General features: G+C 41.0%; 1 long non-coding RNA gene across 1 annotated transcript; it reads right to left on the bottom strand.

The window, feature by feature from the left end:
* Positions 1 to 1,223: 1,223 nt before the first annotated feature.
* LOC120443232 lies at positions 1,224 to 2,721 on the bottom strand. The gene is made up of 2 exons (XR_005615256.1): positions 2,666 to 2,721; positions 1,224 to 1,399 (listed from the first exon to the last, which is right to left on the bottom strand). It is a non-coding gene; the product is annotated as an uncharacterized LOC120443232 (long non-coding RNA).
* Positions 2,722 to 15,471: the final 12,750 nt, after the last annotated feature.

Here is a 15,471-nt window from a genome sequence, read left to right as displayed (position 1 = left end):
TGAGATTGTGCGGCCACCTCTGCAGCCTGTCTGCTCGGACACAAGCATTTCACTGCATGCTGTACTGCTTATGGTTGTATGTGACGAATAAAATTGGCCCATTACTGGGCCAAATAATGAATTTAAACTGGACCTCTCATCCATGTTTGTGATGCATTTTCACTGCAGAACATAACATGGCTCCCAAGTTAAATATTATTTTCAGTTAGCAGTTATCGTGTCTCAGAGTTGCAGATACAGATGGATGCAGCTTTCTAACTAAGCTTACGGGCCTTAACTGATTACTTGACAGCATGCCCTCTCCTCCAAATATGGTCTGCTGTTGGTTTAAAAACATGGGCTGGTTGTGGCGGCATTCTAAATGTAATAAATTACAACAGTACATTTTGAGTACATTGGGACTTTCCAGATTTATGCAAAGTGACGGTCAAACAGTGAGGAATATGGCTTGGGAGGAAAATCAAAATTTCAGCTTTTTATTGTTTCTTGTTCAGAACAGTTTAATTTCTAGATTTTAGTGTTAGATTTTACAACACAGAGGACATTTTTTTTTTCAGAGGAAAGATTTAAGAAGTTCAGAATGGGTAAACAAACATAACTTTATGAAGGTGTTTCTGTCACGCTCACGTACACATCGGTCTCAAGAAACATGAAACTCAAGAAGCTTCTCAGGCTTGATGGGTTAACAAATTTAAATAATATGAAAAAAACTACAGACATCCTCTACATTCTTATCTTGGTTCACTTTCCAAGCCATTAAGCTTAAATTTGATTTCTAAACAGTTTTTTCCCTTTTAGCAGAGCTTTAATTAACTATAATTTTGCTACAAGTTTCTCTTCATTGATTTTGTTTTGTCTTCTCTGATTTGTAGAGCATGTTATAGAAAAACAGCTAAATGACACCTCTGGGGATTTGTGTGATTGTGTTGATCCTAACTGATGAAGATTAAATTGCGATTCATCGGGATCTGATCAGCACAATGATAATAGCCACAACTCATGAATATAAACAATGTCAGTCATAATTGGAGAGTTTTTTTTATGGATTTCAGTTCCAGTTTGGGATTAGGTGGAAGCAACAGTCAGACCCATCGAGCCATGTCAAACACTGTTGTAGCGGTAGACATTACTACAGCAGTCTTGCGTGTAAACCTTCTCCAAAGTGGCTAGCTTGCACTCTTTAGTGGCTTAATATTCACGGAGAGAAAATAACGATAGCCATCTTCCATTTTGGCCTGGGAACCACACTGGCCGTTTATTGCGCATGCTCACAAGAGAAAACGATAACAATCTCGTGCACGCAGGCACGCACCTCTCTGACGTCATCTCGTCACTTGGACATGACTTTGCTTATAGTGAAATACTTAACACTCCCACTCAAAGACATGTTCGTTGTTCTCTGTAATAGAAAATAGAACAAACAAAAAAAAAAAATATACAGATATATTTTTCAATACTGGCCATACTCAAAAAAAAAAAACTTTGCATCGCTCCTTTGTTCATTTTTTAGGATTCTCTGTGCTGATCCATTTTATTTTCCAAATAGATACTCCTTGAAACTCTCGAACTTGACCTTTGTCACTGACTTAGTAAGAACATCAGCTATCATATTTTCAGTAGGGCAGTACTCAATAGATATCTTTCCCTCAGTGTGCGCAGATCGAACAAAGTGAAACTTTATATCTATGTGTTTGCTCCTCTGTGTGCATACCGGGTTCTTTGATAAAGCTATCGCCCCCTGGTTGTCTTCATATATCTTAACAGGTACATGCTCTCTACTATCTACTCCTCTAAGTAGTTGTACAAGATACATACTTTCTTGGGTAGCAGCAGCCAGCGCCATATACTCTGCCTCACACGTAGATAGAGCTACTGTTGACTGTTTTCTGCTTTTCCAGGATATAACTGGACCATTTTCAGTTAGACTAAAACAGTATCCAGTTGTGCTCCTCCTGTCATCTTTATCTGACGCCCAGTCAGCATCACTGTACCCTTCAAGCTTTAGACCTTTCTCACTTTTGTGATAGTGAAGCTCTTGGTCTCTAGTACCCTTCAAATATCTCAATAGATGTTTTGCTGCAGACCAGTGCTGTTGTTTTGGTTCCGCAAGATGTTGTGATAATTTACTAACGATCCAGCTTAGATCGGGTCTGGTGCATGTCATAATGTAAATCAAGCTTCCCACCATCTCTCTGTACCCTGTAGGATCAATGATCTCTCCTTCACTGTCAAAACTTAACTTTTGCTCGCCTGGCGTGAATCTCGGTTTACAATCGGACATCCCCAATTTTGTCAGCACCTTTTCAATATGTCTTTTTGAGTCATTTTAATCTCTCTCCTCATCCTGTGAAAAATCGATGCCTAGAAAATGTTTAAGTGGACCCATGTCTTTCATCTTGAACCTTTTCTTTAACATCTCTTTCACATCCCTGAGTAAGGTGTTGTCACTTGCTGCTATGATCAAGTCATCTACCCACACTAATAGAATGACCTTCCCACTCTCAGAACCTCTGTTGTAGACACAATGATCAGCATCATTCTGGACAAAACCATTCTCTTCAAGGTAATCGTGCAGTAACAAGTTCCAGTTACGTCCCGACTGTTTTAAACCATACAGTGACTTGTTCAGTTTACACACTAAGTGTTCTCCTGTCTTGGATTTTACCTCAAAACCTTCTGGTTGCTCCACATAAACTTCACAGTCCATCGGAGCGTGGAGATAAGCAGTCTTACGTCCATTTGGTGCAGTGTGAGGTCTTCCTGCACCGCCACCTGCATCAAAGCTCGAACAGACGTCATACTCGCTGTTGGTGAAAAAGTCTCTTTATAGTCAATCCCTTCTTTTTGTCCATATCCTTTTGCAACATACCTTGCTTTGTAAGTCTCAGATCCATCTGGGCTTTCCTTTACTGCATACACCCAACGGCCTCCCACTGCTTGTTTACCTTCTGGCAGTGGCATCAAAATAAAAGTCTCATTTTCCTTTAAAGAGTTCATTTCTCTCTCATGGCATTTTTCCACATTTTTGATTTTTAGAGTCCATGGCTTCTTTGAATGTTATTGGCACCCCATAAGCCACTTTATAGAAATAGTCTACACCTTCATCATCATCCTTGTCACACTCAGTTTTGCATTGATAATCCTTTAAATACTCTGGAGCTTTTCTCTGTCTTGTAGGATACCTCACTTCTTCTCCTTCCTGAGTACTTTCTGTTGAATCTGCCCCTGTAAACTCATCTAGGTTTGGTTCTACACTCGCCTTTGGTTCTACTTCATTTTGGTCAACCATGTTTGGTGGTGTATTTTGTGGATCTCAAAAACATTTCTGACGTCAAAATCTGTTTGTGTCTGACTGTCTGCACTACTTTTAGTAAGACATTTTATCAGCCTGTGTTTTTGGATCTTTCCTACTTCAGGATAGTAGACATTGTAGGCTGGGCTATATTTGTCATAGCCTAGGAAAATTCCCTTTTCACATCTAGAGTCCAGTTTCTTTTTATCCTGTTTGTACACGTAGCACTCAGAACCGAATACCTTCATGTTTGATAGGTCAGGTGTTTTTCCAGTGAATACACAGTAAGGAGTCTGTTCCAGTCGCCTACTGTAACATCTGTTGCGGATTTGGGCAGCTGTTTGCACAGCATACGTCCATAAATGCTTTGGGAGTTTGCTCTCCAACAGCATGCATCGTGACATCTCAAATAAGGTTCTCCAACCTCTTTCTGCAGTTCCGTTCTGGTGTGGTGAGTAGGGTGCACTAGTCTCGTGCCTTATCCCATTACTCCTGAGTAAAGTTTGGAACGGTTGCCCGGTAAACTCTGTACCATTGTCGGATCTTATACATTTTATCTTTCCATATGGAGCTACATCTGCAATGAACTTTTCTGTAGCTTTTGTTGTGCCACTCTTTGCTTTTATAAAGTACGGAAAAATCATTCCACTGTAATCATCAGTAAATGTTATCGCATACTTGTACCCATCTTTGCCTACTGGCTCTATAGGGCCACATAAATCTGTGTGTACTAGCTCCAGTATAGTTTTAGCTTTAGCATCTGCCTGTCTGTTTCTGTTTTGTGTGAATTTTCCCTGTATGCAAACTTCACAGTTTTGGTTGGACCCTTCCTGTTTTCCTTTTATGGTCATGCCTTTAACCACCTTTTCAAGTTTTGCAACATCATCTAGGTTACAATGACCAAGTATTCTGTGCCAGGTCTGAATATCATGACAACCATATATCTCATCAACATTTTCATTTTCTACAGTGTTCAGGTAATACAGCCTACCGTACACCTTCACCTCAAATTTGGTTCCATTTTGTGGAATAACCAGTTATCCCCATTCTTGAAATGGAGTTCGCTCCGTTGGCTGTTGCTGCTTTAACTGAGAAAATGTTCTGAGGAAACGATGGGACGAAGAGTGCTTGCTTCAGCCTTGTTTTCACCTGCCGTCCCTCGCTGTCCAGGATGTAGATCTCGCGTCGCCCCTCATCTTCGCCATTCCTTTCACCTTGGTTCCATCTGCAAGTTCGATCACGTGGTTCTCTGGTTTGAAGTTCTTGTCCACTGTCTTGAACTTTGTGGCGTCGTTAATCATGTGTGTGGTGGCACCGCAGTCTACTAAAAGACTTTTCTTTTCTTGTTGCATAGGACAGTCACTCATTTTAAAGAAACAAAAGGATGTAGCCTCTTCCTCTGCTTTATTCATGTAGTCACGTCCTCGCCCACGACGCCGTCCTCTTCCTCGTTGTGGTGTGCCCCAGTTTTGCTCCTCTCTCTTTAACTGGGGATCTGCAAGACAAGTCCTGGCCATGTGTCCCTTTTTACCACAGGTGTAGCACTCTCGATAGTAGCCATGTCCACTTTCTTTCCTCTCTGTCTTCCCCGCGACCTTGTCCCCGATGGTCTTCATCACGTTGTCCTCCTCTACACTCACGTCACTCCTCCCGTATCTTTCGGTACTCTCGTAACTCCGCAGTTTTGTTTTAAACTCGCTGAACGTTACCGTGTCATTTGTCTGAGTGATGTGCACGACAAAGGGTTTATATGAATCAGGTAGCCCTTTTACTACCATGGCTATCTGGAGTCCATCACTTATATTTTCATCAGCTCTTCTTAATGACGTGAATATAGTCTCTGCTCTGATAATATAGTCAGTTACTGTTTCTTTACTAGTCATCTGGAGGAGGACAGTTCACAGTATAAACTTACGACACGTGGTTTGTCTTTTTCCTGCATAGTGCTCGCGGAGAATCTCCAGCGCTTTTCTTCCGTTATTTCTTGCATCTCTCATGACCAGTGACAAACTCTTGTCATCCAAGCACTGTACCAGCTCTGCGTATGCTTCCCGTTCTTCGCTTCGTCTTGGGCGCGGGCATCCTCGTCGTCCTCTGCTTCCTGCTGCAGGACAGCACCGAGGCAGCGCAACTCCATGTCTTGCGCGAGGAACCGCGTTTCCCAGAGCTCGTAGTTTTTCTCATCGCCGTCGAATAAAAGCTTAAACCACCTTTGGCTGGTATGACTGGGCCCATAACCTGTAGCGGTAGACATTACTACAGCAGTCTTGCGTGTAAACCTTCTCCAAAGTGGCTAGCTTGCACTCTTTAGTGGCTTAATATTCACGGAGAGAAAATAACGATAGCCATCTTCCATTTTGGCCTGGGAACCACACTAGCCGTTTATTGCGCATGCTCACAAGAGAAAACGATAACAATCTCGTGCACGCAGGCACGCACCTCTCTGACGTCATCTCGTCACTTGGACATGACTTTGCTTATAGTGAAATACTTAACAACTGTGAAACAGTTCACTTTGTAAGCATAGATACAAATTACAGATCGCACAAATTTCTCAGCGCTGCTCGTTTCTCTGCGGTGATGATGGAGCTGTGTGGTAGCCAGGGGGCGGCCACAGCCTCCACAAACTGCGACCGGGCCGATGCTTGACTGCACACGCAGATACTGACAGCTGTGGACATCATGGAAGAGTGTGTGTGATCCTATTTTATTCATTTCTATTAGCTTGGAGGGTTTGTTTCAATTTGTTTGAGGAGTACCTTGGCAGTGAGCAGAAAATCAAATTTCACTGACATTATCACTGCTGGAAAGTTGAAGTCTCTGTTCTGGTGTATCGCAAAGCTGTAGAGCCAGCTCGGGAGGGAAGCAATTGGGAACCCAAACATTACTGACTGCTGCACTTCTTCTTCTTCCAGTTGTGAGGTAATAACGGACCTCTTCACACATCTTCTCATCAAATCCAGCATCCACTGCGATGCCTTTGAGGCGCTGTGGTTCCACAAAGGTCTGCACAGAGCCTTGCATTCACCCCCTGATGACAAAACACGACCCTTACACATTTACAGATGTGGAAACTAGAACGCAAGCAATTGTAAGGCCAGTTCGGGCTAAGCACACACAGTCACTGAACTGGAATTGCACCCAAGAGCTACTTTTCTGGGAGAATGTATTTGCAGACACACACTTATCTACATTTGTTCACACACACTGGGACAAAATGTTCCATTAAATTGTAAGGCCCAGTACAAGTGTCCACCCTAATATAAATGCTCCAAGACTGACATGACTACACCGGTTTGCACTGCAGTAGTGCTCCGGTGTGAGTTCATAAGACTCAGAATGATCTGAATAGAAACGTGACAGCTGGTCAACCTTTGCTCATCTCACCTACGGTCATGAGCTGTGGGCGGTGCGGCAAGAATGAGACGGTGGATATAAATGGCACATACGAGCCTTCTTTGACCTGTGTGTGTGTGTGTGTGTGTGAGTGTGTGAGTGAGTTAGAAGACCTTGATCATTCAGGTGGAGCCAGTTAAGATGGTTGGTACATCTGCTAGAATGCGCACTGACTTCTTCTAGGTGAGACATTTCAGACATGTCCAACTAGGAGGAGAAACAGGACACTGGTCTCTCCAGAGGAGTTGGAGTTGCTGTGGGTGTGGGCATCTCTGCTACCACTGCTGCCCACACGACTCTGACCTGGGTAAGAGTCAGTAAGGAGACAAACACTCAAAGCTGGCTGGTGTGGAATAAAGCATGCATTCCTCTGACGTATATAAACTTATTGTTCCTCGTACCTTTTTTGTTGGCTGTGGTGACTGCAACCGTGTGTTTAATGTCAACGTACTATGAACTGATTCCCTCAGGCAGAGTCTGCAGTAATACAGACTCGGGGACAAAAGAAGGACTCCAAATGTCTGCTAGAGAACCCTCATGCACTTGATCTGACAGCGGGGTGGTGAGTCTAATTATTTTATAAGCTTTATCACCATGAGCCACACCAAACTGTTAAATACATAAGCACTTTCTCTGTGCAGTTCTCTGGACTGCATGTCTACTCAGTTGAATTCAATTCCATTTTATTTATGCATTTCCAGTTTACAACAACAGTCATCTAAAGGAGCTTTGTACTTTAAAGAACCTTCAATATTAGAGAGAGAACCTCAGTGATCAGACAGTTCCACTTAAGCCCAGTGGTAGGGCATGCATTTCTCTGCATTACTTTCTGGATTTTCTGCATGTCTGTAAGGTGATAAGCACAAGTTATGCACACCTATTCTGGAATAACTGTTCTAATTTGCAGTGTGGTGCAGGGAACATTTATGTTGACCTCACAGGAGTTTTAGATGTTTTGTTATTTGCAACTTGCAACATGAAGCAATGAAATTTACAGCCAATCGCTGTCATTCTGTCAGTGAATTGAGCACTTTTGTACAGAAATCTCCAGCGATTTGTTGTGATAAACAATAAATTTAACCTTTTGATAGCATAATTTAAAAAAAAACTCTAAAAAAACCTGCTAATTCCATATTGCTAGAAGAAATGAAAAATGCATATCAAATCAAAACTTAGAAGGTTAAAATAATGGGACTAAAAATTCCACAGCCAATAGTAACATTGCAAAACAAGAACGATTCATCAATACAGCATCACAAAGGAGCTCCTGCTGCACTGTTTTCATACCGTAACAATTAAAAATTAACGAGGAGAAAGTCTGGGAGAAACAGAGTTAAGTATAAGTGACACTTTTTATTAAAAATTAAAGTAAAGTACTCAAAACAGGGGCCAGATAAGGACAGAACAGATACCAAACAGACTTCCTGCAAGTCTTTAAAAATCCAAAGGAAAAAGATTAAATCACAAATGCAACAGAAAAAACCCCCCAAACAACAAACACTCCCCTTGTAAAAGTGGGTAAAAGCCACCAGGCTTCATTCACTATAATAGTGCACACAAACAGCCTGAATGCTTCCCAAATGGCCCACTGGCTTCAAGCAGCACTTCCTTTTTCAGCTTTTGTTGCCCGGGCCTGATGAACAGGTGGAAACACCTGCATCCGATCACCTGCTGCAAAAGGAGGAAGGGCAGAACCACAAAACACACACATGCAGCTCTGCAGCACACAAATGCACATATTTTCATGTATTATTAAATGTGCACGTTTTATCAAAACACCATTATGTCGGTTGAGTGTATTATCAGCAGGAAAACATCCTCTCAGGGCCTGTAAAACCTATTACAGTGTGAATTCAGGGCAGAGGCTTTCATCTGTTGACGACTCTATTTCTGGGCTTGTGAGAGATTTTGAAGCGAGTCTCACGCTGGGAACTTCTTCCCCACATAAAGTGAGTTTTGATTATGTGATGCCTTTTAAACAACTTTTTTTTAGGTGACCTGACTAGAAAATTGGTTTGGATACTTAATAACATATTTAACTGATACTAAACAGTGCTGAGCATTTTTCCAAGCCCATTAAACATGTTTAAAATGAAATTTATGTTCATGTATAATTTGAGTGGACTGAAAATGTTGTTAAACTGCTCTGCAGAGCAAAGAATCAAAGTGCCACCCTCCCTTATACTTGGTGTTTTAAACTTGGACCTGATCTTGGCTGTGACTGTGGAGCTAATCAGATATCACTGTTGGTAGGCATTCTTTCAAAATGTGCCTGTGTTTTGAAAGGGGTAATAAGATGCCTGGGGGAGACATCGTACTGAGATGAGAAGGTGACTGATCAAGCAATGAAAAAATGATACTCCTCACCTCTTAGGAGGTGTTTTGATTTAAAAACATAACTTTATGAATTATAATAACACAAATATAATCTGCACACATCGTTCCAGGGTTTTCTGTGTGCAGTTGTACTATACGTTATCTGTTTAGACATTTAATTGCTTGGGAGTTATTTGCAATTAGCCTCCTCTAACGCCTGAGGAGAAATTCTGCGAGCCCTTGAGAATCTGAAAAGTGAAAATGAAATGGTAATTTCAGCTGAAGAAAGGGTAATTAAAGACTAAACAATCTCCATTACAACATACTGCAACTACTTGTGATGTCCAGCATCCTCGATGTTTGCCTCTATGGTAGTGTGGTTAAATACGTTTGTTACTTGCACATATGTGTAATTATTTTTTTTGAGGGAAGTCTGTTTGGAGATACCAAAGTGCTGCGTCTGCTGCGGTCATCATGTGGTGATAATAAATCTGGATTCCAAAGCCCTGATTATTTGCTGTTGACAAGTGCGGATTAGACAGTTGTTTGTTCCCCTGAATAGCTGAGATGCCTCTGGGGCAGCGAAATGAACTCTGATGGAGTAAACTTAGAAACACTTGTGGTATGTTTTCCATGCTTCAGTGGACACTGATGACTTTGCTAAAAAATAGACAAAACTCTTTTGGAGATTACCACGGCCGAGTTCTGGCGCACACGCCTCATATGGTTTGGGGACGATTATGCTGAGTCGCATGTCTCAGCGGCGCAACGTGTAGCTGACACCTCACACTGTCAAGACGCATCCTTGGGGCCACAGTGTCCTAATGGAAGAAAACATCTGCCTGTGTTATGTGGTGTTTTATGGCTGAACATTATAAGTTTTTCCACCTCCCACTGAGATCTCTTTTGCACTGCCCTGCTCTTTGTGAAATGTAGCTATAAAGCAGGAAAAACCTAAACATCAAGTAGCAGGGGGAAAAAATAACGACAAGAACTGGATAAAATACATGAGCGACAAAAAGAGGGGCAATTTTAAATAATTAAAAGTGTTATATTCAGGAATTAAAATGGACAGGAATGATGGAGAACTGAGATCTTCACTGGCAATTCTTTGCAAGATTGCTGTCACTGTTATGGTGAACATTAGCCGCCCCCCAATTACCTGTTGTTTGCATTTGCCTTTCTGTAGTAATCCCACATCTCTTCATCTCTCACAGTTACCTGCTCCCAGCTCTCTTGGAAAAATCGCCTCCTTGGAAGTGGAAAACTCCAGTCAAGGTTGGACTCAACCAGCCTGCCTCCTCTCTGCCTCTCTTACCAACTTTTGGTTTGCCTCTAAACTGCCCACGGACCATCTCTACGACTCCATTCTCCAACAATACAAGTAAGACTGACACAGTTTATCAGACACATCTCTGTCAGTAATAGCTCTTTCTGGATGTCCTCTCTGCCAGAGCTTCGTATGCGAAACAACTGAGCTCCCACCTCTTATCCATTAGTTGTTCAAAATTCACCAGTTGTCAATAAACACCTTAAATTTCCCAGCTGTTGCTTAAGTTTGCTCTCTGGGTCTGTTGTTAGCCACATGATGACAGGAATAGCTTCCAGCTCACAAATGCTTGCTTAGCGCTAAGAAAATGTCATCCTTTCACCTGCTTACACCTTCAGCACGCCATTTTTTCCTCTTACATCACTGTGATGCGTTCACGTTGCAGACGTTGGTAAAGCTGTGGTCGAAACTTGAGTGTCTAGCTGAAGGTGCAGGTTAGCACTACAGAAGACGAGCAAACGCTACAACATTAAAACTTATTCTTTCATAATAACTTTTAGTACTGGCAGGTATGCTCAGTCTCAAACATGTCGAAAGAGAGGAAGAGATATTAGGTTATGTCAGTTTAAATTGAGCTAAATTGAGTTTGTAGTCCAGCCACTTGGTCACAGCTTCTCAGATCCACCCTTGTCATCCAGATATGTTCATAAGACGTTTCAAAAGTAGCATCAACAAACAAATCAGTGATACCCCAGCAGCTATGTCAATCTTTTATATAGTCTGTTGGTTTAGTTTTTGGTTGAATAAAAAAAATGAACGCCCCATGTCTTTTCCTAATTGTGTTTTCCTGACGTTGAACAGGTCCATCATATTCTATGGAAAATGCCATGAGGCTAACAAGGCTCTCAGAAAGATTGTGTGAAGGAGAGCAGGTACCCAGAGCCAAACTGCTTATCCTCTTCATGGTCATAGGATGGCAAGAGCCCGGTATCACAGGGGAAGTAACTGGCAATCTGTCCAGGGTGTACCTCCCCGTCACAAATGCTATAAGATGTAATTTTCAGAATGTTGAATTGCTCATTTAAACGGAGAAGAGGAAAAAAAAGCAACATTTGTTTGCGCTAATGCAACCCAGGTATCATCTGAAATTGCTGTTTCTGCCTTCTTAATTTCTTTACTGATGGCTTTTGTCGGTCTTGATTGCAGCAATACTGTTTAAAATTTGATCATTTAGCATTCTACAAACCACAATTAGACATAAATTGAATTTCATCTTAAAGAAAGTAAACAAGTGGAAGTCTGATACAATTAAAAATATCAGATGCTGACGCCCCGCGGATACCAGGCTCGCCTTTTTTCCACACGAAACATTATCTCATATGAATAATTTCAAGGACACTTTCATTACACATTAGAGGCTTTAACTGCACAACAATATATTACAAATGCCTCCATTACATCTGCATCAAATAAAAGTAAATATAAAACATTAAATAATGTGCCAAGTAAGATGCATAATTTTGCAATTATCTTCGTAGATCCAGCCTATACCACTTCGTAGTAAACGAGGCAGAATTCTATAGTAGATTAGTCAGGCAGTGTCTCATTTAGATGAGTTTGATGGGCAGAAAATTACCCGTTTCACATACCTCCACTATTTATTTAGGCTGCTATTTCCACTCTGAAGAGCTTGATGATAGAAGAGGAAGATGAGTGAGTGTCTGTCATGCAGATAGTTGAGACGTGCTTTTATGCAAAGCTCTCATTAGCCTGCAGCTCTGACACACAGCCAGCATCTCACCTGGAAACTAGAAGCTCTGTGAGCGAGTTCAGCTTTAAATAATTTTTCTCCTGCTCCAGGTCCAAAAACTTTCTAATATGTTGTTGCATTTAAAAATAAAATACACAGTTCTAGGTTAAATATCAGCTATATGTGTTTCTAAAATGTAATTTCTTTATTTACACAGTTTGTTTGTTTAAATGTTGCTACATCAGGAGAGATGTTGAGCATTGGGCAGCAGAAGAGAGCTGTTGCAATTTTTTTCAGGAAGTGGGTCAGTTCCATTGAAGTCTTCAGTTAATTGTCAGATCAAGAATACTCTGTGGAGAAAAGCATCAGACTGGAGAGAGATTGTCGGCTCTCATTACAGTGCAACTAGGTCAATGGCAGTCAAGGAGCGTTAGTGAGGGATTGTACTGACTGCTGATGACCTCCACTGGGGGACTTAGACCAAACATGATATACTAATATGAAGATGAACAATGCCTGCACTCCTGCAAGGGCATTAGAGTTCCTGCAGTGGATGTGCGCACACACACGTTTAATGAGTCCGATGGAAGCTATCAAGATTCATGTTGTCAGAGGAAAATGGGGAAAAAAAGTTCAGCGTGCTGATGATGCTCTTTGATCAAAGTCAGAAAATACATGTGGGGCAACATGTCTTATCTAACAGCTTCCTCCCATGGCTACTCCAATGTTCTTAAGTAATGTGTAAAACCTCTGGGATGGGGTTAAAAGGTAAACTTGCAGAGGCAACAAATCAGTGGTCCGACTCAAACTGGGCTTTCAGGTGGTTCAGTGGGAATTTAATCATTTTTAATAAATTCCACCATTTGTCAAACATATTAAACACACAATCTGAAAGTCATATAAATTTTAATTGAAGGAGAATCCCCTGTTTCCACAGCCAGGAAATGGGGCTGAAGAGCTTTTGTGCTGTTGAATATCCATTTCAGATTTGACAGTGATTTCTGTAAAGGTCCATAAAGAAGCCTCCGGCTCTCACATGTATTGATTTGTATTTAATTTTAGAGAGTTAAAGTTCTCCTGAAGCCTGGTTTGGAAGAATTAAAGGTGAGAAAAATATCGACTTCTTAGATTTCACCTACCTTTGGTTAAGGTTAATAATATAATCTTTGGACGCACAGTTTTTAAAAGACCACCCAATAGACGAGACACTCTTTCATACAAGGTTAAAATAAACATTTCTGAACATATTTTTCTGCATTATTAGAAGTGTGTACATGTACATGTGTGCATCCAGAGAGGCCAAATGTTTTGACACATCCTTCTGTCCACAGTCCTCAGGAGAAAAGCTTTCAGTATCAAACACCTATCTGGTACAAATGTATGTAGTTTTATCACATTTTATGAAACCTCTTATTTATTTACTAACTGATACATGAGCACCCCAGTCTCGAGTGATGAAATGTTATGTATGGATCCATTTCATAGACAGAAATCATCCTTTTATCCATATCAGTCCAAATGACTTTGAAACCAATCTAAGCATGTTTTTCATGCCACCTTAAAACCAAGAAAACTGAAGTTTGAAACAACCAAGAATCAGTTTGTTTTTCAGGTGAAAGACACATGAAACATGGACGTAGACAACATGACGCCAACTAGGGCTGGGCCGTATCATACCGTTCACGGTAATACCGGTATAATGTTAGGCAATGATAAGAAAATAAAATATCGCGATAGAATATGGGTAAAACGCGCATGCGCAGTGCCTTTGTTTTCATACGCACATGGCGGAAAAAGCATGGCGGTGATGGAGAATGAGAAGGGCGAAAGCGGATCGTTGAATGAAACAGATGAACCAGAATTGGTTTGTAAAAATGGTGCAACTTTCATCCGTCAGATACACAACAAAGCACAATTTTTGGTAGCGCATGCTAGCGGGCCGTCGTTATTACCGTGTTTTTCAGACAATACGGCACACTTAAAATCAATTCTTTGATTTTCTGAAAAATCGACAGTGTGTCTTATAATCCGGTGCGCCTTATGTATGAATTCTGGTTGTGCTTACTGACCTCAAACCGATTTTATGTGATACACGGCGCTCGAAAATCTGTCAAAAAATGTTTTAGTACGACTTTGCTAAGCTATGAACCCGCACTGCTTGATAGATTGTCGGAACATTACGGCTACCGTAGGCAGGAGCCTCGCAGAGTGATACGTACTGTGCTTCAACATAATATTACCGCATTGTGTGTGTATAACCTCTTTTTAAGTTTTGTAGATATTCTACATGGTTATGCTCAGGATATGTCGGCCAATTTCCACTTGAAATGCCTTTTGGTTAAACTGTCAGCGAGGAATTTGTGTTTGCACTGTTAAATTTTTATATTGCTTTAATGCACATAAAAAAAGAGCTGCTTGTTTAAGTGAAAATGCATTGATGGGTTTTTTTTTTTTTTGCACTAATAAAGTTGTGGAGTTGTAAAGTATTTTGTCTCGCGTCAATTATATTGTCAGTTATATCATTATTGCAAATTTTCAAATATATATCATGATAAATATTTATGGCCATACTGCCCTGCCCTAATGCCAACCACAGGTTAGAAAAGTCTTTTTGAGAAGCTTCACCATTAGTTTTCTGGCCACCATCATGGTTTTATACAGGGATTTGGGGTGCTAAGTTTAGCAAGCATTCATAAGGGCCTTTCACACACAGTGCAGAAACCTCTGCCCTCTGAAACCCACCCTTTCTACATCTAAGATTTGTTTAACATGTGACATGTTTGTGGACTAATACAAACATACTGGCAAATATAAAATCCATGAGTGGCTGTAAAAAAAATAATAATAAATAAATAAATCACATGGTACATGTGTGACACAGTGGCCAGCAAAAAGCCGATTCTGGGCCAGTCAGAGAACGGAGTGGTCAGTGCAATGCAAGCTGCTTTTTATAGACTGTATGGATGCAATGCTGACACACTGATAGCAGCCCTGCAGGTTCTCTGTGATATCAGCCTGCAGGGCTGTTTTGTTGCTCATTTAAAGTGGAAGAACTACAATTTGTGACTATGGTCATGAGTGAATTGATCATAATTCATGAACTGCTGTGAGACTGCATGAGATGTTCCAAGAAGATCTATTTTCAGTTAATCTGTTTCTATTTCATGTAGTTTCAGTGACACTGGGCTATTGAGTGATGATTGGTTTGCACTTTAGGGCTGAGAGTTGCTGTCAGAACAATTTATCATCAGATCTAGGTGAATGGAGGACACGGGCAACTGATTGCTAACAGCCTGCATCTCTTTGTGTGGTCTCATTTCCCTCCTGGTCATCGGTGTTATTTGATATTCCAGGTGTAAAATAATCCCAGATTCAGTCGCTGGAAGGAAAATCAGCAGGGCTCTGAATCCTGACCACCAGGATCAATACTCACTAATGTATATTATT

Source organism: Oreochromis aureus, linkage group 13 (genome assembly GCF_013358895.1).
Source record: "Oreochromis aureus strain Israel breed Guangdong linkage group 13, ZZ_aureus, whole genome shotgun sequence".
Taxonomy (NCBI): domain Eukaryota; kingdom Metazoa; phylum Chordata; class Actinopteri; order Cichliformes; family Cichlidae; genus Oreochromis; species Oreochromis aureus.
Note: the sequence above shows the minus strand (reverse complement) of the source record. Positions and strands in the feature narration are given on the sequence as shown.